Consider the following 22,617-nt stretch of genomic DNA (forward strand, 5'->3'; position numbering starts at 1 on the left):
ATTATTAAATATCTTTATTTATTATAATAATAGGTAAGTACCTATTGCAATTGTGTACCTATGTATATGGGATATGAGTGCACGTGATTATGTGATGGGAAATCAGTAAAATATATTTTTCATCAATGTACCAATCGGAATAAAATGGGAGGTGCACTAAACTAATGTTTTGGCACTTTTCCAACAAACCGAAAAAAATAATTGCTGTATACGAAATAGCTCTCGTATAGTTCGTTGACATTTCACAATTTTGCCAACGAAACAACGGGATTCTGTAAACTTGAGATCTTGACTTTGAGTGTCTCACGAATTTACTCTGAAAGTATGCTTTTTTAATGGTGGAATTATATATCTATATCTAGGTATAAGGATATATCACAGCTCATTGCAGCAGCACCCTCCACCTCTGACATAGAAATATGTAATAATACTATGCGTGTATATGTAAATATTGTGGAATATGTTTATATAACTTATTCCGTTTTAATTATTGCGTTTCAGTTGTTTATTCGGAATGAAATTAACTATAGATATGCGTTTTTATCAGGTACCTCCTTATATTTTTACAAAATCAACATTTTTAATAATATTACAATGTATACCTTACTTATGACACTGCCCACTATGATAGGCACATAATAACATGAGTCACGTCTCACACTAATAGTTATAATATTTAACATTAAGAAACTACAAGCAGTCCAATCAGGCTTATCACAAACAATAGTCGTTGCAGGTCGTATTTGTTACAAACCTATCCGTATACATAAGGACCTTCAGTTACCAACTGTATAAGAGAGCTAGCAATTATTAATCGATATAAAAAGTTCTATAAAAATCGTACAACAATTATTCTAACCCACTAATCCAACAAATGTATAAAGCTTATATCAACATTGTAAAAATACTTGGTGTATTGACACAATTAAATTAATAAATAATTAAAAAATTAATATATATATATATATATGTATAATAATTGTATATACCTTAACAATACGACAGATAACATCCAGCACCATCTTAAAATGGGGTGTTATTGATAATTCTAAAGGTAAGTACATACTTAAATACAAAATACGGTGGGTTAGTCATTCAAATTGTAGAATAAAATGTGGCTCTTCTCATATCAGTCATATCATCTTCATAATATTATGTCTTTATATGTTGTTAATTGTATTATATCATATAATACATATAATTTATATGTAAATGATAACAGATTAAAAATAGTATAACAGACCACAATAGAAATTTGAAAACTTATTTTCTAAGAACCGAAACTTCTAACATTTTAACTATTTTGGTACGTATATTTATTAGTTTGTTATTCTTATATAATTATCGTAAGTTTTATTATCTATGAAATTGTATACTTAAAGAATAAGATATGAAATGCATATTTAAGTGAGGTAACAGATACACAAAAAAGAGTTGTTATAACAAATTTTTGAAATTTTTATCAACTTAAACGGGGACAAAACTACGAAAATTCGATAATTTCAAATTATGAAATAGCTCGAACAGAGCTAAAATTATATCATGTTTTGAAAATTGTATTTTTAATATTTAGAGACAATTTCGAATATACCTGCGGTCAGTCATCATTCATGAATTACAAAAAAAGGATATTAGTCTCATCCAATAATTATGAAAAATTAAAATTACTGAGAGTATTCTACTTTTTAGTTTTTTACCCCTTTAAAACCTAATAGATCTATAGATAAAATTTGAAACCAAAAATTAACCTCGCTTCTCGATATCTAAGTTTCTACTGCTTCTAAGGGGGAGGGAGAGCGTGTAAATTTTAAGTAACTTCGGTTATTCGTTTTTGAATAACAACTAAATAATAGAAAACCGTTCTATGAGAAATCGAGTACCATAATAATAATATCCAATGCTGTAAAAATATGTGCTTCAAAAGTTCATTAAAAATTAATTTAACTTTTATTTTCGTTAAAAGTAGACAAACTTATCAAGAATCTTGTATTCAATTTTAAAATCTTAGATATATATAAATTATAAATACATTTTTTTTTATGAATTTCTAATAAGAAATAATTTGTAAATTTTCGTGATTTTGAAAAATGTTGTCAACATTCTAACTTCAGACACTCATGAAAAATGACTGTGGATTTACTCCCAATTTACAACAACCTATGAGGAACCTCGTATTTAACTAGAGCAAAACTTTTTTTTATCGACATTAATTACCTAATAAAAAACTAACAAAAAGCGAAATTTTCGTGCCTATAAATACGGCAAAATAAGTTAAAAATTACATATGGTGTATAAAAAAATTTGATATAAATACAACAAAAATCAAAATCAATTTTGCGTAAAAATTTGGGTTTTCTTTGTTTTTCTTATTGTTATTATTATTATTTAGTTTTTTTTAGTTTTTTCCCTGTGCCTTTGAAAATAACTGAAAATTTTTAACTTTGACCTCCCGAATGCACCAACTAGATTCACTTTCCAATCAAAATAGATACCCGAGTTGAAAATCGAAGCATTATTTCATCTACTTATCATCGTGAACACGCTGATACTAAAATAAAAATAAGCAAAAAACACACATCATTGTAAAATTACATAACTCATATCGTTCCGCTCAGAATCTAAAATGCATAAATATAATTATTCATATCACATCATCAGATACAATATTGAAAATCGATTCGTTTTTCGTATATGTTTTCGCTTGTAAAAGAAACTTGGCCTCGATTCTGCAGGACTCTGGTCTTGACTTTACGGGAATCATCATCCCACGCGCGAGTCATTGTACTCTGCGAGCACTCGAGATCGTAAGCTTTACCCACCCACTCACGTACCAAATTTAAGGGTAGTCTTGAGGGATTTCACTCCTTCCCAAACAACCATTGAGCTGCTACGAAACTAAAAAAACTGGGAACACTTTACGGCGTGACAGAAATATCGTTCATTGGAAATCATTTATTGTAATTTGTATATTATGGAATAATATTGGAATAATATTAATATTAGTGTACACTACTATATTTAGTATTTAATAACAGGCACGACGGCATTGCACTTGAACTGCCGAGTTTTTATTATTGAATTGTATTTAACGATATATATACAATGCATATTAGGTATGCATATTCATAATAACGGCGTCTCTATAATAATATATTATAATATAGTGGGCAAGGTAACCAATACGTAGGTATTGTATATAACGGTTTCGTCGTGTTTTAATTTTTGTAACGCAAGACAATGGCATATATTATAACCTAGATAGAATAAGAACAGTTTTTACGTTTTAGAACGCTGCTATGACGTTTATTTTACAGTGTACCTATATCATATTGTTTTATACTCTCGACGGCATGTCATAAATACGACTTAATGGCTACCAGCGTATAATTTATACATTTTACCCGAATACTTAAGTACTCTCGATATAGGTATATTACGAATATATATTTTTTAAACCGGATAAGACTCTTATTAATTATTATAATCAAAATCAAATGTTATGCGTTATATGAAATATTATATGATGCTGGTTTTTGTTAGACTTTTGCTCATCTCATATTTAGGTAACATAGCATCAATATTGTTATGAAATAAATTCTAATATATTATTATGTTGCGCCTGTGAACAGCCTTCGGCTCGACAACAATAAGATAGATGTCTGGGGAAAAGAAGTCCGATGGAAACAAGTAATATTGCCGAATTATAAAAGTCAAACATAGGTGTTCTATAGGTACCTACTTCAAAAGTTTATCTGACCTAAAGATTACCGCGGTAACAGAAATTCGTATAAAAATCAAAGCTTTTATACTATATGATGCGATAGTGGGAATGATGGATAGTAACGACTCTTTTTGCAATGGAGTTATATTTAACTTATATCACTGTTGAAAATAATTGGTTTTGTAAAAAACATTTATCATTTATCACATAACATTTTTACAGTTACACGTCATATAAAAAATACATATAAATTGTGATGAATTCATAATAAAAAATATTTATTTTAAATAATGTTTTTCTCAGTATTTTTTACCACTTCCGGGGACGTCTGTACAGAATATATATTATACATATATATTATGTGCGTTAACAAACACGATGTAAATAATAATAATATTATAATTTTATCTTTTCCTCAGTATAACGAAATATCATCGATGGTACGTAATAGTTATCGTTAAGCTATTTGCTATACATCAGTTCCATTCTCATTTTCGTGGACTTGGTCAGAGCGTGCATTGTGGTATTGCTGAAGTACCTGTCCTATAATATACAATACGATGAACACTACGAGATGTCACCAAAACCCTTCCTCGTCTTTCCTAATGTTTGTCACATTTTTGTCGGCCGGTCGTCGGAGCATTGTATGATGATAAAATTATAATAATGTATTTCACTATTTCCTATACCAATTCGGTTTAGGTTAGGACGCTATAATATGTGTTAATAATATATTATCGGTGTCCCATAGGAGGCATCTATATATAATAATAATAACAAAGTATACTATAGCTTGTGCTTTACAGTTTTATACCTACCCATGGTCATTATACATAATCGACGGAAAATGAGGCGACAAACTTGGTGACAGCGCCGAAGAATAAAAAAATTGCGTTGTACACGCATCGAATAAATACACTTAAAAAGGACGGTGATAACCGTCCATCTAATGAACAGTATGACGAAATTTATCTACACAAAATCGAAAGTTATTACATAGTTAATAACACATTTTGTCAGTTTTAACCCTATATAGTATATAATGGTGTTTCTCATCAATATGAGGGTAACGGACGTGAAATGTTTTAAATATAGTGTTTCATAAATAATTATCTATAGAAATAGAATACAGGTAAAAATGAATAAATCAATTTCTTTTCTTGTCAGAAATTATTTAATTATATACGTATAAATGATAATTCTAAAATAAAAGTTGATTTTCGGAATCGATGTCCCTTTTGCTACCAACCCCTGGGCGGATACCTGTAAAATCGTATTCTGATTGCTATTATATTATTATTATTGTTTAACTTCAATGCAGACAATATAATATGAAGTGTAAATCATATCGTTTTCCTCGGTCCAGTTGGTATTGCGAGTCCGTATAAGCGGAACAGACGGAGGCTATAATAATGATATTATATATATATTATGTATAGGTACCTATACTACAAGACCAGCTCGATAAAAATTTACAAAAAAAACACGAGCAACAGTACCTGAGACGTGCTTAAAGAATTTAATGTCAACCATATATATTATTTATGTATATACCTACGTCATCATTAGCGTAGTGTTGCGCGTTTTTATCTGTCGTTATATGAGCATCGCGTCGTAGCAAAAAAAAATCGACATGGTCCACAGTTTGCTATATACATCTACAGAATACAAATTTATATAGATATATGTAGTATAACGTGTATGATACATATATATATATACATATATAATATACGGCAGTGGGCAGTGATCTACCTATATAGTCATAATATAATAATAATAACGCGCTAAATAATAATATACACAATTTGGTTTAGACCATTTTTCCAAATACGACAAAAATAAATCAATGGAACCCAAACACACACAATTTAAAATCAGTTTATAAATTGTATTTTTATTTTTTCACTAAAATCAGTAATTACCAATAATGAAATCTAAATACGATTTCGGATATACAATACGAGTACTATAATATTATTAGTAGTATTTAAGTACTTACCTATGTGTCTAAACATTATTGTTAATCCATAACAAAAATATATATAATATTATATGCCTACTATTATCCTGTATACGATTTCGTGTCCAACCATATTAAAGTGAATGGAGAAAATGTTATGATACAAAGTCCGGATAATATGTTAAAATAAATGTATCGCTATGTATTAATTATTCCCTGCTACCATTTATATGGTCATCTATACATCTATACATCAGATAGGTAATAGTTATTACCATCATTGCCGGGCACTAATGTTCTCATTTGTTTCTGATCACTATAGTCAATATATAAATATATGAGATGAAAAATGATTTCCCTTAAGTATATGTTTACCCACTTAACTCAGATTCTACGTTTGTTATAATCATTTCAATTTTGTAAAACGTATTCCAGCTTACTGGGAGTGTATATACGTGTAGAATAATAATTCCACCACATTATTGCACCCGCTATGATATCAATCGCTCTTTTTGACGATATGAAATTCATTAGCAGATGTTCGTATGGTATTTTACGGACGATGAACAGTCGTTGCACAGATGTCCGAACGATAATCTTCCAGTACACATCGATTATATCTATTCAAAGCGCATTCGTACATATTATGTAAGTATGTATGTAAGTAGTATGTAAGTATACTATGTTACGGACAAAACAGAAAAACTGGGAATTTTATAAAATATCCAATGAAGGCGGACAGTGAAAAATAGTATGGTATATGTAGTATATACTTCTAGGTTTAGATAACCCAACAAACTAAAAAAGAAGATTTTACAAGTATAGTATTTATTTTAATATTAATATTAAATAAAATATATAATTTTCTGAAATAAATTATAAGGAAGATAAAGAAAATCATGTCGCAAAATAGTAATTTTACAGGAAATCAATTTCATGGCGTTCTTTATCCCTAAAGAAAATGGACATAGTTTTATTTTTATTTTTTATCACCTTATTTCCGTTACTTTTAATAATTTGAGGTAGTGTCCTATAGTCTATACATTTATAAAGAGACAAAAATATTGGTACAACGAGGGCATGAAGCAAACTAAAATGGACATGGTTTCCTTTACTTACGGGGTATACAATACTATTTTCTTCTATAAGAAATTCATATTAAAATAGTAAATTATAAGTATACTAAAAACCTCATTCAAGAATTCGCATAATTCTTCAGACGAAAATTAACTTAATATTTAAATAATTTTGAATAAAATTAACTTGAAGTTAACATTTAAATCTTATAAAGTTTAAAGTTCATTTGAAAGGAAGCGGTAAGTGGATGTTGACTTGCTGTACAGTATAGATTATTGTAATGGATGGTATTAAATTTGAATTCTATGATATAATTATAGCATTGTACTTGCTCGAAAAACGATTCTGATTGGACTATTGGAGACGGGTCAAGATTTGAGGCGTCTGCCTAGGATATTTTGTACGGTATTTGTTATATTGTTATTATTTAAAAAAAAATTGCGGTATATACCTACCTATAAAATTAATTCCAAATCAATCAAATCAGATTCATTATGTACCCGACTCACTTAGTCATTCATAGTGTATACAATTTATTATAAAGTATTAATATACCTAAGTCATTAACGACATTAACTATTACAATTACAATATAAAGTAGGAATACTCTAGACATTTTATGTACCCACGAATAATATTTTTAAATTACAACAATATAACTAAAATCGGTATTTTGGTTATTTAATATGTAATTTCATCTAAATTTTAACTTAAAATAACTAAAGAAGAAAACTGTGTTTATACAACTTTAAAATTTTCTTTGCCGAATAATTATAATATATTTACGTGGAACTTTGTTTTAAATTTTCATTCCTTAGCTATAAAAGTTGAACATTTTATACATTTTTAACAACTAAAGAATTTGTAAATATTCAATTAAACAAATGTTATCAAAATTTGAGCTTTAAATGGTTATAAAAAAAAAAACGTGCCAATGTATTTTTAATATTTTACAACTGCTATTATCGAAACTTATGAGGAACCTTGTATTAAATTTTCAAGTTTTTTGACCCAAAGAATATAATTTTATTGACATTTACAGAATAAAAATCTAAAAAACGTAAAATTTCAAATGTCTATACATAACTTCAAATTTTTTGAAATATTTTGAAAATGTTATCAAGCATAGTATAGGAATAGACAAAATAAGCATTTGGTGTAAACATTAAGTTTTTACAGTTATTCGTTTTTGAATAACAACAAAATAAGAATATCAGTACAAGAGAAATTTAGTGAATATCCAATGTTATAATTTATAAATGCTCATAAAAATTAATTTGATTTTCCGGTAGACATTTTTTATTTCATAGAAGAAGACAAACTCATTAAAACTCTTATACTGAATTTTCAAATCTTAGATTTAAAAAGATAAATGTTTATGAATTTCTAACTTAAATTAATTTTCAAATTTTCGTGATTTTTACGTATTTTGATCATTCGAGCTTCAAATGATTATTTGAAAAAATTGTATCTCTACAATATGTATACCAGGAGCCTTGAATTAAATTTTGAAGCATTTTTACCCAACGAATAAAATTTCATTGTTATTCATAACAAAAAAACTAAAAAGATTGGAAATTGGAAATTTCTATAAATTACTTAAAAATATTTGTAATATTTTGAAAATTGTATTAAGTATAGAAAATATCAGTATAAATATGATGTTAGTATTTAATCCCTTAACACCGACCCCACCTTAAAAAAAAAAAAATATATATGTATTACATACGCCACTGTCTTAATGATGTATAATACACCTATCGCCCATGGATAATCGATAATCAATATGGATTACATATTTTAGTAAGTAATAAACTAAAATGGTAACGTAAGTGTCAAATCAAATTGCTTATCAATTTTAGCACAACTCAACTACAAGTGCATTTATTTAAACGAATATCTGTATATACATATATACATACCTACCCAACAGAAAATATATATTTTATTAAAACTTCTCATATTTCTTGCAATTAATCGTTTATTAAACTAAAATACCCAGACATTAAAAAAAATATTTGAATACCTAATAATAATACGCGCGCGAGTATTTATTACGTACCCCATTATGGTGATTAATGCATATTCCTCCTGTTCTTCTGGCAGTACAGCTGTGAACATAATATTTAGTAATGCATAATGCATACATAACCTGAGCATGATTTTACGTATTTTAATATTTGAACGTTACCCATCGGCTATTGTCAAATAATTATTGTCATCACCTGCTGTGCAATATACATTATGTATTTATGTGCGATGTATTATTTACATTTTAAACCCTCAAAAAGGGATATTAAAGCTTAGCCCCTTATAAATAATAATTAATAATACACCTGCAGTTTAGACAGAATGTAATCAGAGAACTAGGGATTGCAGTAAGTCAGTAAGTGCATGCGTGACGTGTCGCTCATACCTATTTATAATAAAGATGTACATTGAATGAATAAATCTAGGATGACTTAGGAAATACAGAAGAGTATTTTTAAATTACATTGTTTTTAAAACTTTTGTATGGTTATAGAATTGTTATCAGAAAAAAAATTCCTTGAATTTTCAATGATTATTGATTATAGAACAATCATTCCGTATGATTGTATGTTTACCAAAATTTTAGTATGATGTAGCAATACGTACAATATTTCTAATAAACTATAGTAACTACACATTTCCTCCAATAATTAATGTGATTTTCGGAGACTCGGACTCGAATTTCAATATAGCGGTTACTGGAAACTGGAAAGTGAGGTCTGACACAATTTTACCGCCACCGCTGCAGTGTGTGGTGATGTTTATAATGTTCACGTCAAACAGTATACAAGAGCAGACTTGCTTTGCTTTGTTGAGACGGCCTTGAGCCTATTGTTCTGTACCAGGCTCGGGGACTTAACTAGTAGTTCGAAGTATTAAGCTTTAACTTAGGCCAGTCTTCACACGCTCATGAACTGTGGTCTCGGCGGAGTTGGTTTTTTTTTTTAAATTGCGATTTAGTTTGAAAACCGTTTTTAGTCGGTCACATCATTGTGCATCCAATGATTTTGATACAGATAATTATGTATTCTATCAAAGTGCCGCTTTTTTTGTGTAAATCGTAGAAAAAATAAATGTTGTAACTAACATATTTTGAAGTCAGTCCGTTGATTGTTTTTTAATATTTTTCATCTCATTTTCAATAGTCAATGATATGGCATCATAATTTGACTTTTTCAAATATAAAACCCCGGAGCTTGAACTTATGATAATGTACAATTGGACGTGTGAATTGTAGGCTCAGTAACCGCAAGTATCGCGATCGTCCTTATACAATTATAATTTATATAATACTGGCGGACCATTATGCTACTCACTCGGCAATGGTACTTACGCAAAGAATGTCCGTCCGATTACTGGTCCGAGCTGCAGTTAAACTCCGTACACGTATAATGTTTACTATATAATAATCACAATAATATTATATAGGTATGTTGTAATTATTGTAATAGAAGTCCCTCTCACTTGACCCGCGCGCGTATATTTCACCGCCACCGTCGTCAATCGTTTATTATAATAGGTCTATATATAGGTAATACAATAAGTCAATAACCAATAAACGGATTCCGGCCAACGACATTTCCTATTTATTGTTATATATTTTGTTTCCTATTTAATAGATCTGCGCTCAACGTCGTGACGATACCATGGTAATATATTTTGATATTTATTACACGTCACCTGTTGCACAGTCTACAATATAATAATATTATTATTTTTGTGTATTATTATAACTAGGGTTCAGATGTTTATGAAATTCCATATTTTCTTCTATTTATCCAATTTAATTCTAACTTAGGTACAAATTAAATTCATGTTCTACCGAATCAAATAAATAATAACACTATTTTTGTTTAACATATTGTTGCATATTTTGGGATTTTAAAAATAAAAATGTAAATGACTGGTATACGACTTAAATTGCCGTTTTGGTCGAAACATTTATTATGTGTTAATTTAAAAAATGTATTTTAAATAATTGTATTAAAAATAATAATGATTAAAAATTAATACTAAGTAATAAAAATTATTATTTATGTAATAATTATTATAATTTTGTGTGCATATTTCGTACATTTTAATGCATAAATACATGCATATTACAGTGGTTTTAAGTGCATAAACATCCCAGCCCTATTGATAACATGTTACATTTACCAAATTTAAAATTTGCAAATTATTTTAAAGTTAAAAATCTCTGAGATGGCTAAGGATTGATTCATTTAATTCATCACTAATTTAATTTAATAACCCAAATCCCCATGATTTAGTGGGTAATATATAATAATAATATGCAATGTGATTCGACAAACATATTCACCCCCATTTAATGATGAATTTATTTTTATTCAAATTCTGTTTTATTAGGATTTTTAAATATAGGTACTTACTTATAACAACCATGTTTCCAAATTATTGCGTCTCGAGCTGGACGTCCTCGTGATGCCTTTTCCCAACACCAATAATATAGGTATCAATAAAAAAAAAAAATAATAGTATTCTACACTTAGATTAATTATCCTTTCTTGTATGATTTTACTACTTAAGAAGTGTCTTGTGGAAATATAAACTTTTGTTTTTTCAATTGAAAACCTTTTTTATTGTAAATTATAATATGGAAACTAATTTTTTGAAAAGTGAATCTACCTAATTCAAATTTTAAACGAGTGTAGCTTTTCTATTATTAAAATGATTAAACTTTATAAATTAAAGATAATATTAGTTCTTAAAAATGGCTTTAGAAAAATGTATAAAAGACTTATATGTAATATTGGATTTAGTATTCATTATAATTGGAATAATTTTACAAATTATGTATACATTTTGATTAATATCAATTACTACAATTTTCAGATTACCATATTATCCTCCATACTTTCAAATCCCATTATCATGGCATATTATCTTTACCATACAGGTCTACAAAGTTCAATAGATAGGTAGCTTAAAAAATTCTCATTAAAATTTTGATTTTGAATTTTGATACGTCAACATCTTCAGAAGAATTAATATCCGCTAAATAATGTACAGTAGAATAGAACAGTAAAGTTTCATTTGAAAAGCAGATGTTTATTTCTCTACTAGACAATCCTTAAATAGAACAAAAATCTAGAAATTTTGAAAAAATGGACTTTGAGTTGGTAGGTATATTTAAAAATTCCAAAAATCTGATGTTGAATAATTGAATTACTGAAGAATAAAGAAATTGAGCATACTCAACGCATCATCCTGAATTCTTGGATAACGATAATTTGATGAATCATTTTTAGGGTTACATACGATAAGTACATTGGTCATAAATTGGATTGGAATGATAAATATGCCCATTAACATAATACTATAATATATCATTAGACAATTAACTCAGATTTCAAGAGGTGATATAAACACATTTTAAAGCGTTTCAGTCTTCTGAAATTTCAATAAATGAATTAAATTGTGGTAAACATTTAATCACCTGTACATAATATTATCTTTTTAACAGCAATGAGGATTTTCTTGTAAACTTACCTATACACTTTTATGTTCGACTGGTGGAAATATAAAAAATAACTAATTAAAACAAATTTTGATTTTCATAGTCATTACTGCCATTAGGTACTATTAATACAGTGTATAAACAATATTCTGTTTTACTAATGATATATGTTAAACAGTTTTTTACTACAGTCCTACATAAGATTAAAATCATGCATTCAGTTTATAACCTCAGAAATTAAAAGAAAATCTAATAAATATTAAGTTTGGTAGGTACATTGGTTAATAAATCTTTAGACGTTTGATTCAAGGTAAATTCATGACAATACCTACAACTTAAATGAGTTAAACGTGAAAGCTTAACAATGGTGTTATAAGTAAATAAATTAAAATAGTTCAAAATTTAAACCTACGTTGTAAATCTTAACACCTAAAATATTTTAAAAAAGTTTCTTTAGTTAAAATATTGAAGTTGATTTTGGATATATATTTATTTTTATAAGTCAACTATGCACTTATAGGTTAACTGAGAGCCAATAATTGTAATCAAATCAGTAAATTTTATTTCAGTAATTACATTTGCTTTGAGAAATGTAAATGCATTGCATTACAAAATTTTAATTAATTTTATTGTACTTTAAGGCAAGGTATTTGTTTGGTATTCATACACCTTTAATTATGTTAATTTCAACGTGTGTTCTCAACAGTGTAGACTCTAGACGATATTCTTTTTTTTTTTTAATGATCTATTTGATACTATTGCTGACTAAATTCAACTTTTCCGATTTATGAAGTTCCATTAACGATGGTCAGTTTCTTCAACAATCATTCTTATTTTTAATATGACGCCAACGCCATTTTTTTCTTATTCTTATAATATTGTACATACCTACTCGTAACTCTAAAAAACCTTATTTACATACTGTTGCCTATCACACATTATAAATGGCTATTACCTATAAGGAAATAAATAAAAATATATTATGAATCTCATTTTTTCTATATAAGTTCTATTTTAACTGTTATTAATACTTATAATAAAATAAATAAGATAGCATTTATCAACCCGTGGTACGCGTACTAATAGTGGTACGTGGAAAGCTCATATTTGGTACGCAAAGAAAATCTCTCTTCATGAAAAAAGAAAATATTTCATTTTCTATAGTTGATTATAATTTATAACGTTCAAATTTGAAATGAACAAAAAAAAAAAATTATTTGGTTAAGTGGCATTTTCAAACTGTGTAATGTGCGCACGCATATATACAAAGGTTGATAATCGCTGAAATAAGGTATATATATTTTTAATTTTAAAATTTTTTTTTAATAAGTATGTAGTATGTACTGCAGGTACTGCAGTAGTAGTTTTGTATCTTTATCTTTAGGTATACCTATACACCTATTTTTCCATTGTTATTCTTTTGAAATTAAACATATTTAAACAGTTTTTAATAACCAAAGTTGACGTATTATACATTTATGTTCTTCTATTACAGTTTAAAAATTCTGGAAATATATATATATATTAGTCGTTTTTACCTATTTACCTAAATATAACAAATAATGAGAAATCGAAACGTGTTAATAACAATTAGTATTGAATATAATATGTATAATATACTTTTGAGAAACACTTTTTTCAGTTTTTTACGGCTGTTTAGGTCATCAAAATCCTCATAAATTTATCACGGTTCCACAAACGAGTTGTGGTCAGATAAGACGTATAACGAGAGTAATGTTCCGTCGTTGTTTATAGGCCACACGGGTTAAAATTTAACCGTTAAATAATAATATATTATCCTTATACAGGTAGCTAGGTATACCAAATAATAGTTCCCAAATTTATTCCTACAATTTTTTTGTAATTATTCATGCGACTAATAGTTTACAAGATGTACGCCAATACAAATTTTTTTGTGACATGAAACATATTTACATTTTGTTATAATAAAATGCTTATAAGTTTCATCTTTTGATGTGTACAAATTGAAGTTTAAGTATGTGATTATTTTGTAAAATTAAACACATGTCTATAATAGTGACATGACTGACAACAAATGATAAACGTAAATTAAATGTTCTAAATAAACAAAACATGAAAAATAATATAGTTTGAAATATAGTAATTGCTAATTGACTCCCAATGATTTATAGAACAAATAAATATACGTAGAAATACTAAAATACTCGTATATTACTCATATTAGGTACGCACCGTAGTGACTATACTGATCACGGTACATGACTCCACATGGTCGAATTAGTAATGAATAAATATATCACCAACTTTCATAACTTTCATCAAAAGTAAACTAATTTAGTTAAAAATTATATAAAAAAGTAACTTTAAGACTGTAATAATTAGTAGTTAGTATCAAGCTTTGGACTCGTATTTATAACAAATTAAGTATAATATACTTAAACTATAATATACCCTAACCTACCAAAAAGTAAATAAATAAAAAAAAAATCTTACAGAAACTTTTGGGAGTATTTTCTTAGCTGTTCTTAGAAATATGTTTGCCAAATTGAAATTTATAAACAGCATCTTTATAAGTTTATAAAAAATCAATACATTTATAATCGAATAAATTCGCAAAACAGAAAAATCAAATATTAATTTTAATTAGAACAAAAGTATGGACTAATCAATTTTATAATCAACAATTTGATTGCTTCAGATATTTTATTTCGAAAAATCGCAATTTAATCACTGTTAAATGTTTATTAATGTGACGTTTATAATTTATAGATTTAATATATTTAAAAACTTAGTTAGCTCTAAAAAATAAATAGTAAAAATAAATTCTCTAAAAAAAAAATGTATCGAACTCTTTCAGAACATCATGTTTGCTCCTACAAACATACGACCATGTGAAATGGTACATATCAAGAAGTCTTGAGTTTCATAAAAATGCGTTAAAATTTCATTCCGAGTTAACTAATGCAACAAAATATAGGTGCTAGATTTAATAAATCATAAAGTGAAATGTGAATAATATTTTATTTATATGTGCATATAAGAAGTTATATCTACATATTATTTACATTTTATACCAACAATAAACTTTTATAGGTACAAGGTACACATTTTAATATTACGCAAAATATAAATACCTAAGTATACAGAAAAAATATTTTTATTCTAAAATTATGAGTTGTGGTAAAATTCTTAAAAGAATACCGGGATATCTGAGTGCAAGTTCACATTTATACACTTTAAAACACTAAAAAGTTAAAATACAAACAGTTTTATTTGGATGGAATTTGATACTTATGACCTTATCTAATACATTATATAAAGTACACAATTTATACCTATATTATGCATATTATATTATAATATCTTTGTTATATATATTTTAAATTATTGTAATGAGATTTCAGATGTAAGCTTTGCAATTTAAATCAGATTATTGTAAAACACTAATCGTATAATGAAATTGTTAAATGATTTGTGTCAAGTAAGTAAAATAAACAGCGTAAATATTTTATACATAAAGTACTCACTACCCACCTATAATCAAACAAATGTGTGTTACATCATGCATAAGTATATTTTATAAATATGTATACATGCTGGTCTGACAGGTGTAAAAATAACGAGCATTTAACGATAAATTATTTATAGCTCTGAACATTTTAATCGGTTTGCATGCAAAAAATAATTGTTTTTAAATAAAAAATGCTATAATAATTACAATTTACAATCTATAAACAAGTAGTTTACGAAAATGTTCATGAAAGTTCATTCAAATATTAAATACGACAATTGTTATTCAATCTTAATGGCGTATATTTTATCGTTTGACTTCAAGTTTTAAGCACCTTTTTGCATAATAATTGTTGAATGTAACGCGGTAAATCATGTACATTTAACATAAATTATTAATTAAACCTATTTAAACTTGATGTTAAATTACCTCTATTATAACTATAAATTAAAGTTATTCATTAAATCAAAACTGATAAAAAAAAACCTTCTACATGCAAAATAAAACCAATGTAGTCACATGAATTTTGTTTTGAAAACCCGTAATCATCGGAATCGTTAAGTTTATAATAATCATCAACCCATTACCGACTATCTACTATTCTACTACCACCTAGGTGCATGGACACGGGATGGTATATCATCATAATTTCGTTGATCTATAAATAAAATAACACACTCCGAATAATATTGCTACGTAAAAGCTTAGCTAAATGTGTATGTAGGTACTTGAACGATGGATTTACAACCATGGTATAGTCGGGCACGTTTGGCATTTATTTATAGTATAGAATTTCAACGGACGTGCTCAATCTGTGTCTTAATGTTACATCCTCCCGGACACGTAACTCTAGCTAGCGCCAATATCATTAATATTATTTATTATTGTTATTATTAATTATCGCCTGTCTCTGTTCAAAGTGTGCCGACAGTGGTGAACATTGAATGTGAAATGGCGGAGGCTATGGCAGTTAAAGGTTAGATTGGGTTACGATATCGCGATAGCTGATAATAATTTAATTATTATAATTTTATCGGCGGTGTTATTTAGCATTTAACCTACTGAACTATTACCCAGATATCTGCGCATAAACGCAGCTATTAAAAATAAGGCAGCTTCTGCTACCACCGTGTAACATACAATATGTATTTCGTGGTTTTGGTACAAGCCTGCAGAGTTTGGTAAATTATGCTTGTTAATGGTCACAATTGTTTTACGTGGAATATTGGTAAGCCCCTTCAGTATACAACCACACAGTCGATCTTGTTGAAATAGTTCAACGGTAACCTTTGTGGTATAAATCGGTCCTTGTAATGGGCGACCAATATTAGGGTGTATCGTTTCACACAGTTACGCGAATACTGCATAAGTGGAAAAGCACCTTTACTTGTCACTATCGCCGTTTTGTGGGAAAACGTGTTTTAGCGTTTGGTCTGGTAGTTATTAACGACTACCTAGTAAAAACAAACGAGTAACTAAATTAATTTTATTTAATTTGGTGAATAACCAGAAAATGTTGAACACAGACCACACGGAATACGATAATATTGGGCACCTGCGTCGATTATTTTATTAGTAATAACTAATAACCACCTGTATGTATACTATTGTATGTATTACTTGCATAAATTATGTTATATCACCCAAATGTTCTAATATTGTTTTTCAATTTTGGTGGGCAAAACGGGTGGGCCAAAGCCTCTTCCCTTACTGTTTTAATGATGCTTTTTCTCTCATCTATTTAGGTTAATTTATACGAAAATCTTGTAGGAAGTTTCCAAGTTCTAACAGTAAATCCTAAAATATTTTTTACTTATTTAAACTAATATATATTATTATTATTACTAATATATAGGTGTTATTTCAAACCCTCATTTTTTCGTTACTATAGATCAGCCACTGACCCACAGGTGTTTTCAATTTTGTGACGTATCAATAAAATAGTATTATTGACCAAGTTCACATTTATGCAATATTCGCTCGCTTTTTATCGAATGTTTTACTTCATGTAGATAGGTACGGAAGAACAAATTTGTACGAGCCCAGCCCGTTACAAGCCCGTGCTAGCTTAATAATAATCAAAATCAAAATTGGATTTGAAAAAATCGCAAATGTGTGAACCTGGCTCAAGGTCAAATGGGTATTTTGGCAATTTCTTCCGTGTCAATCTTGCAATAATATACTGTTCCGTTAGATGAAATTAAATAATTATGCAAGTAGGTATTTAACCAGATTACAAATATTGCTTTTGTAAAAGTTCATCAGAATGTGATTAGTTTATTACCTAAACATAAAGTAACTAATTAAATTTAAGGAAAAACACGGTAAAAGACATTTTAAACCCACGACTGTAACTAGATTTAAAGTAGGTACCTACTACAAGACAGCCCTAAGATTTTTAAAATGGAAAGAACATTTTCTTTTGGGATTCAACCTAAAGTATTCGTCGAATTTTAATGTAAATCATTTAGCATTTTATTCGTTGGATTGGACGGTTTTTCTTGTTCTTACACGTCGGAGGACAACACAAAAGCTTACATCATGCTATTTTCCAAACGTGGGAAAATTGACGTGTGTTTTGCCAACACATACAGATATCATAATTAATTTTAATATTACTATTTATTTTACTACGGTGTACTCACGGTTTAAGACGGCCTGTCTCGCGTCGATGGTGGGCTAGAAGGCGGTGGACGACGACGACGCGTGGCGAATACACCTTGCACAAGAGCGGTGCCGAAGTAACTGGCCAGCTGCGGTACGACGTACGCGAGTGCTGCTGCTGCACGACTGTCTGGTCGCCGGCCGAGGACGGTGTCTCTCTCTCCTCCACCGACGCCGTCGCCACCACCGCCACCGCCACCGCCACTACCGCCTCCTCCTAATGATCCTCGGCCGCCACCGCCTCTACTTCTTCCACACCTATATACTACCTAATATAAACACGACGGACGGCTCTACACATTATATTATTATTATTATTATTATACTCTCTCGAGTTGAAATAATAATAATAATAAAATCGGCATCGGGACTACTCACAGCTGCTGCTGCTGGTCACGACTCCGTCGTTGTCGCTCTGCCAGCCAGCCTGTTATTGTTATATAACGTTATTATTATTGTCATTATCATCCTGCGACGGATCGCGAGACGACTGATTCGATTCGAATAATACTCAAGAGTTGTGTTCTTGTGTTGTACCCAATGCTATAATAGGGAACTAGGGGCGAAATAGGTTTTTTTCTGCCGAAAACCGCGTATACAACAACTGCAGACTTCCTTTATGGAACCTTATAATAATTGCGCTCGTAATTACCCGAAATTTTAATTTTCAATTATTTCTATGTACGTATAGTGTAATAATAATGTGTTATTATTATTATAATTAATAATTCAATGGCTACACCAGGTTTTCGAAGCGGATAACCGCGGTCCACAATTGGTATAGGCACTGACCGTTAAATATAATAAGGAGCTCCAACATTGTGATCCACTAATCCTGTAATACAAAATAATGTCAAATTTGGCGAAACTGGCGAAACTGGTTGGTTCGTGCCCACTGCAGCAGCCGTATACACCCGCACACGTATGGACGCGGATCAGATTTGTTTTCAAACATTTTTTTCGTGAAAACGCCGTACCAAAAACGGTGTAAACACATCATGTACCATGTAACCCGCGTAAACAGTTGTAACAGATATTTTTACAGATGTTTGCGTATTATAATATTTATCGTATTTATTATATAATATTATATTGATGCGTTTCAACGTCACCCACCCACCCACCCACCTGCATAACAGGCACGCACGCACGCACGGGACGACCACGACGGCTGGCAATGCCGCGGCCAGTCCAGTCCGCATTGTCCGCGAGAAACGGGTTTGTATAGCAGCTGGCATGGGTTTCTTCGTAATTTTTGCTTTTATTTTTTCGTTCTTCCTTCTCCGTATCAGCCGAACCGATATTTGCCCAAGACGTGACGCGTATACGTCATCATGCGACATGCGTCATCATCCGGGGACCACTATATTATTATTATTATTATTATTATATATTACAATTTACAAGATGCGACGATGCGTTTAACTACTGCTGCAAACGTCGTCCGCCCCACCAGCAGAGACCGATGGCGACCGTGTGTTGATGGTGAGATGAACGGCGGTGTTGTGAAGAGGAGGGAATATAAACAATTGTGGACGACCTATACACGTAAACACGTCACAAGTATACATAGATGATAATATACCTATTATAGGTTTCCGGTTTAGGTACCTATAGACGTGTTGAACTCACTTTAAAGACGGCGGACGAATCATGGACGGGCTGACATGTGCATCGGACTGCCATATGCATTTTTTTAATCCACTATCATAAAATAATATTTAATCAGTGACGTAATTAGGAAGATTTTGGGAAATGGTAGGCTAATAGACTACCACCGCATGTTTTTTTTTCTTAATGTTTTATTATAATAATATCGCTTTCATTTAAAATGACGCGTAATATTGGAGGTCCAATGTTGACTGTCGAGTCCAGACAAAAATGAATACCCATCTAAAAAATTTAACATATTTACACATAAAAATAAAAATCACAATATTCTCATTTAGATTATGAAATAAGCAGTAAGTTTGTTAATTTTTTTTATCAACGAAAATAAATAGGTAATTATAGGTGATTATTACAATTTTTTATTTTCATAGGTAAATAGAGTATTCAAGAAGGTACTTAAAAGTTCTAATTTTTTTATGATAGCTTATTGAATCATTATTTTTATATCAAGTCATAGAACTTAACTATAGATATATAGTTTTCGAGGAACTTGCTCTGCTAATTTCTAGTGTAGAGTCTAATATATAGACCAAATAGATGCTTTAAACTTGAGTTCAATTATATATTCATAATATGCAAAAAACGGCTTTGAGTGATATATGCGGACTTCAATTTCCAAGTAATTTAAAAGTTTTATACAATTTTATAATTGTACGACTATCTAACAGCGTTGTACCGAGTGGGAGGGCTAAAGCTGAAGGAACTTCATCTAAAAAAAACGGGTAAGTCATGGATGTCGCTCTGCTGTACAGTAGGTTACAAGTGGGTTACTGTAATGGATGGAATTAAATTTGAATCCAATGATATTATATCCTTGTATACAAAAAACGATTCTGTGCGAAGACGGTTGATCTGTCTAGGATATATTATAGATAATTAAAAAATTTCAAATCTTAGATTTAAAAAGAAAATTTTTTATGAATTTCTAGTTTGAAATATTTTGCGAATTTTCGTGATTTTTACATATGTTGTCAAAATTCAAACTTTGAAAGCTTGTAAAAAAAAATTGTGAGTATGAATTTCTTTTATTTTTCAACTGCTATTGTACAAATATATTATGAGCCTTGTATTAATTTTTCAAATCTTAGATATAAAAAAAATTTTTTTTATGAATTTCTAGCATAAAATAATTTATGAATTTTTGTGATTTTTACGTATATTGTCAAAATTCAAACTTTGAATCCTTGTAAAAAAAAATTGTGAGTATTTATTTATTTTATTTTTCAACTGCTATTGTTAAAATGTGTTATAAGCCTTATATTAAATTTTAAAATCTTAGAATTAAGAAAGAAAAACTTTTATGAATTTTTATCTAAGATAATTTGAACATTGTCGTAATTTTTACGCATTTAGTCAAAATTCAAACTTTAAATGCTTATAAAAAAAAATTGTGACTATGTATTTCTTTTATTTTTCAATTGCTATTGTAAAAATATATTATGAGCCTTGTATTAATTTTTCAAATCTTAGATATGAAAAGAAATTTTTTTATGCATTTCTAGCATAAAATAATATACGAATTTTCGTGATTTTTACATAATATGTTGTCAAAATTCAAACTTTGAATGCTTATAAAAAAAAATTGTGACTATGTATTTCTTTTATTTTTCAACTGCTATTGTAAAAATATGTTAGTAGCCTTGTATTAAATTTTCAAATCTTAGAATTAAAAAGAAAAACTGTTATGAGTTACACCAAAATAAGGAAATCGCTAAAAGTGAAAATCCAATGTTGTAAAAATTTAAATTTAAAATGCTCATAGAAATTTAATTTGAATTTCCGGTGGACTTTTTATTTGTGATAAAGATTTAAATCTTGTATTAAATTTTTAAATCTTAGATTTAAAAATTAAATTTTTTATGAATTTCTAGCTTAAAATAATTTGTGAATTTTCGTGATTTTTACGTATTTTGTCAAAATTCAAAATTGAATGCTTATAAAAAGAAATTGTGACTATAAATTTCTTTTATTTTTCAATTGCTATAGTAACAATATGTTAAGAGCCTTGTATTAAATTTTTAAGGTTTTCTGTCTAACAAATAAATTTTTATCGATATTAATTTAAAAAAAACTAATAATGTTCGAAAATTTCAAATGCCTATGAATAGTTCAACTTAAGTCGAAAATTTTTGAAAATTGCATGGTGGATAGAATATACTTATATAAACATTCGGTGAAAATTTCATGTATTTATGATCATTTGTTTTAAAATTACATCAAAAACCAAAATCGATTTTGTCGAAAAATGAGTTTGCGTAAAATTTCCCGTTTTTCCCTTAATTTTTAGTTTGTTTTTCTCGATTATTTAGAAAAGTATTAAGAATTTTTTACTTTTGACTCCCCAAAGTACCAACTAGATTCACTTTCTGATCGAACCTACACATTATTATTATTTGTTGAACATTTTTAAGCCATCGTTATTGGAATGTAGATTAAAATAATAATTAATATCTTATAATGTTTACTAAAATAGTAAAATACCATGTGTATTATAGACTTTTATAGTACACTACAATTGC

At 28.7% G+C, this 22,617-nt stretch overlaps 1 protein-coding gene across 1 annotated transcript in view; it reads right to left on the bottom strand.

Moving 5' to 3' along the window:
* Positions 1-18,563, bottom strand: part of LOC107166243 (uncharacterized) — a 35,503-nt gene extending 16,940 nt beyond the window's left edge. The window contains exon 1 of the mRNA XM_089216400.1: positions 18,409-18,563. The gene's annotated coding sequence lies outside the window, so the exon portion shown is untranslated. The remainder of the gene's footprint in view (positions 1-18,408) is intronic.
* Between the last annotated feature and the right edge of the window lie 4,054 nt (positions 18,564-22,617).

Source organism: Diuraphis noxia, unplaced genomic scaffold (genome assembly GCF_037042655.1).
Source record: "Diuraphis noxia isolate RWA-SAM2 unplaced genomic scaffold, SU_Dnox_SAM2 contig0001, whole genome shotgun sequence".
NCBI lineage: Eukaryota > Metazoa > Arthropoda > Insecta > Hemiptera > Aphididae > Diuraphis > Diuraphis noxia.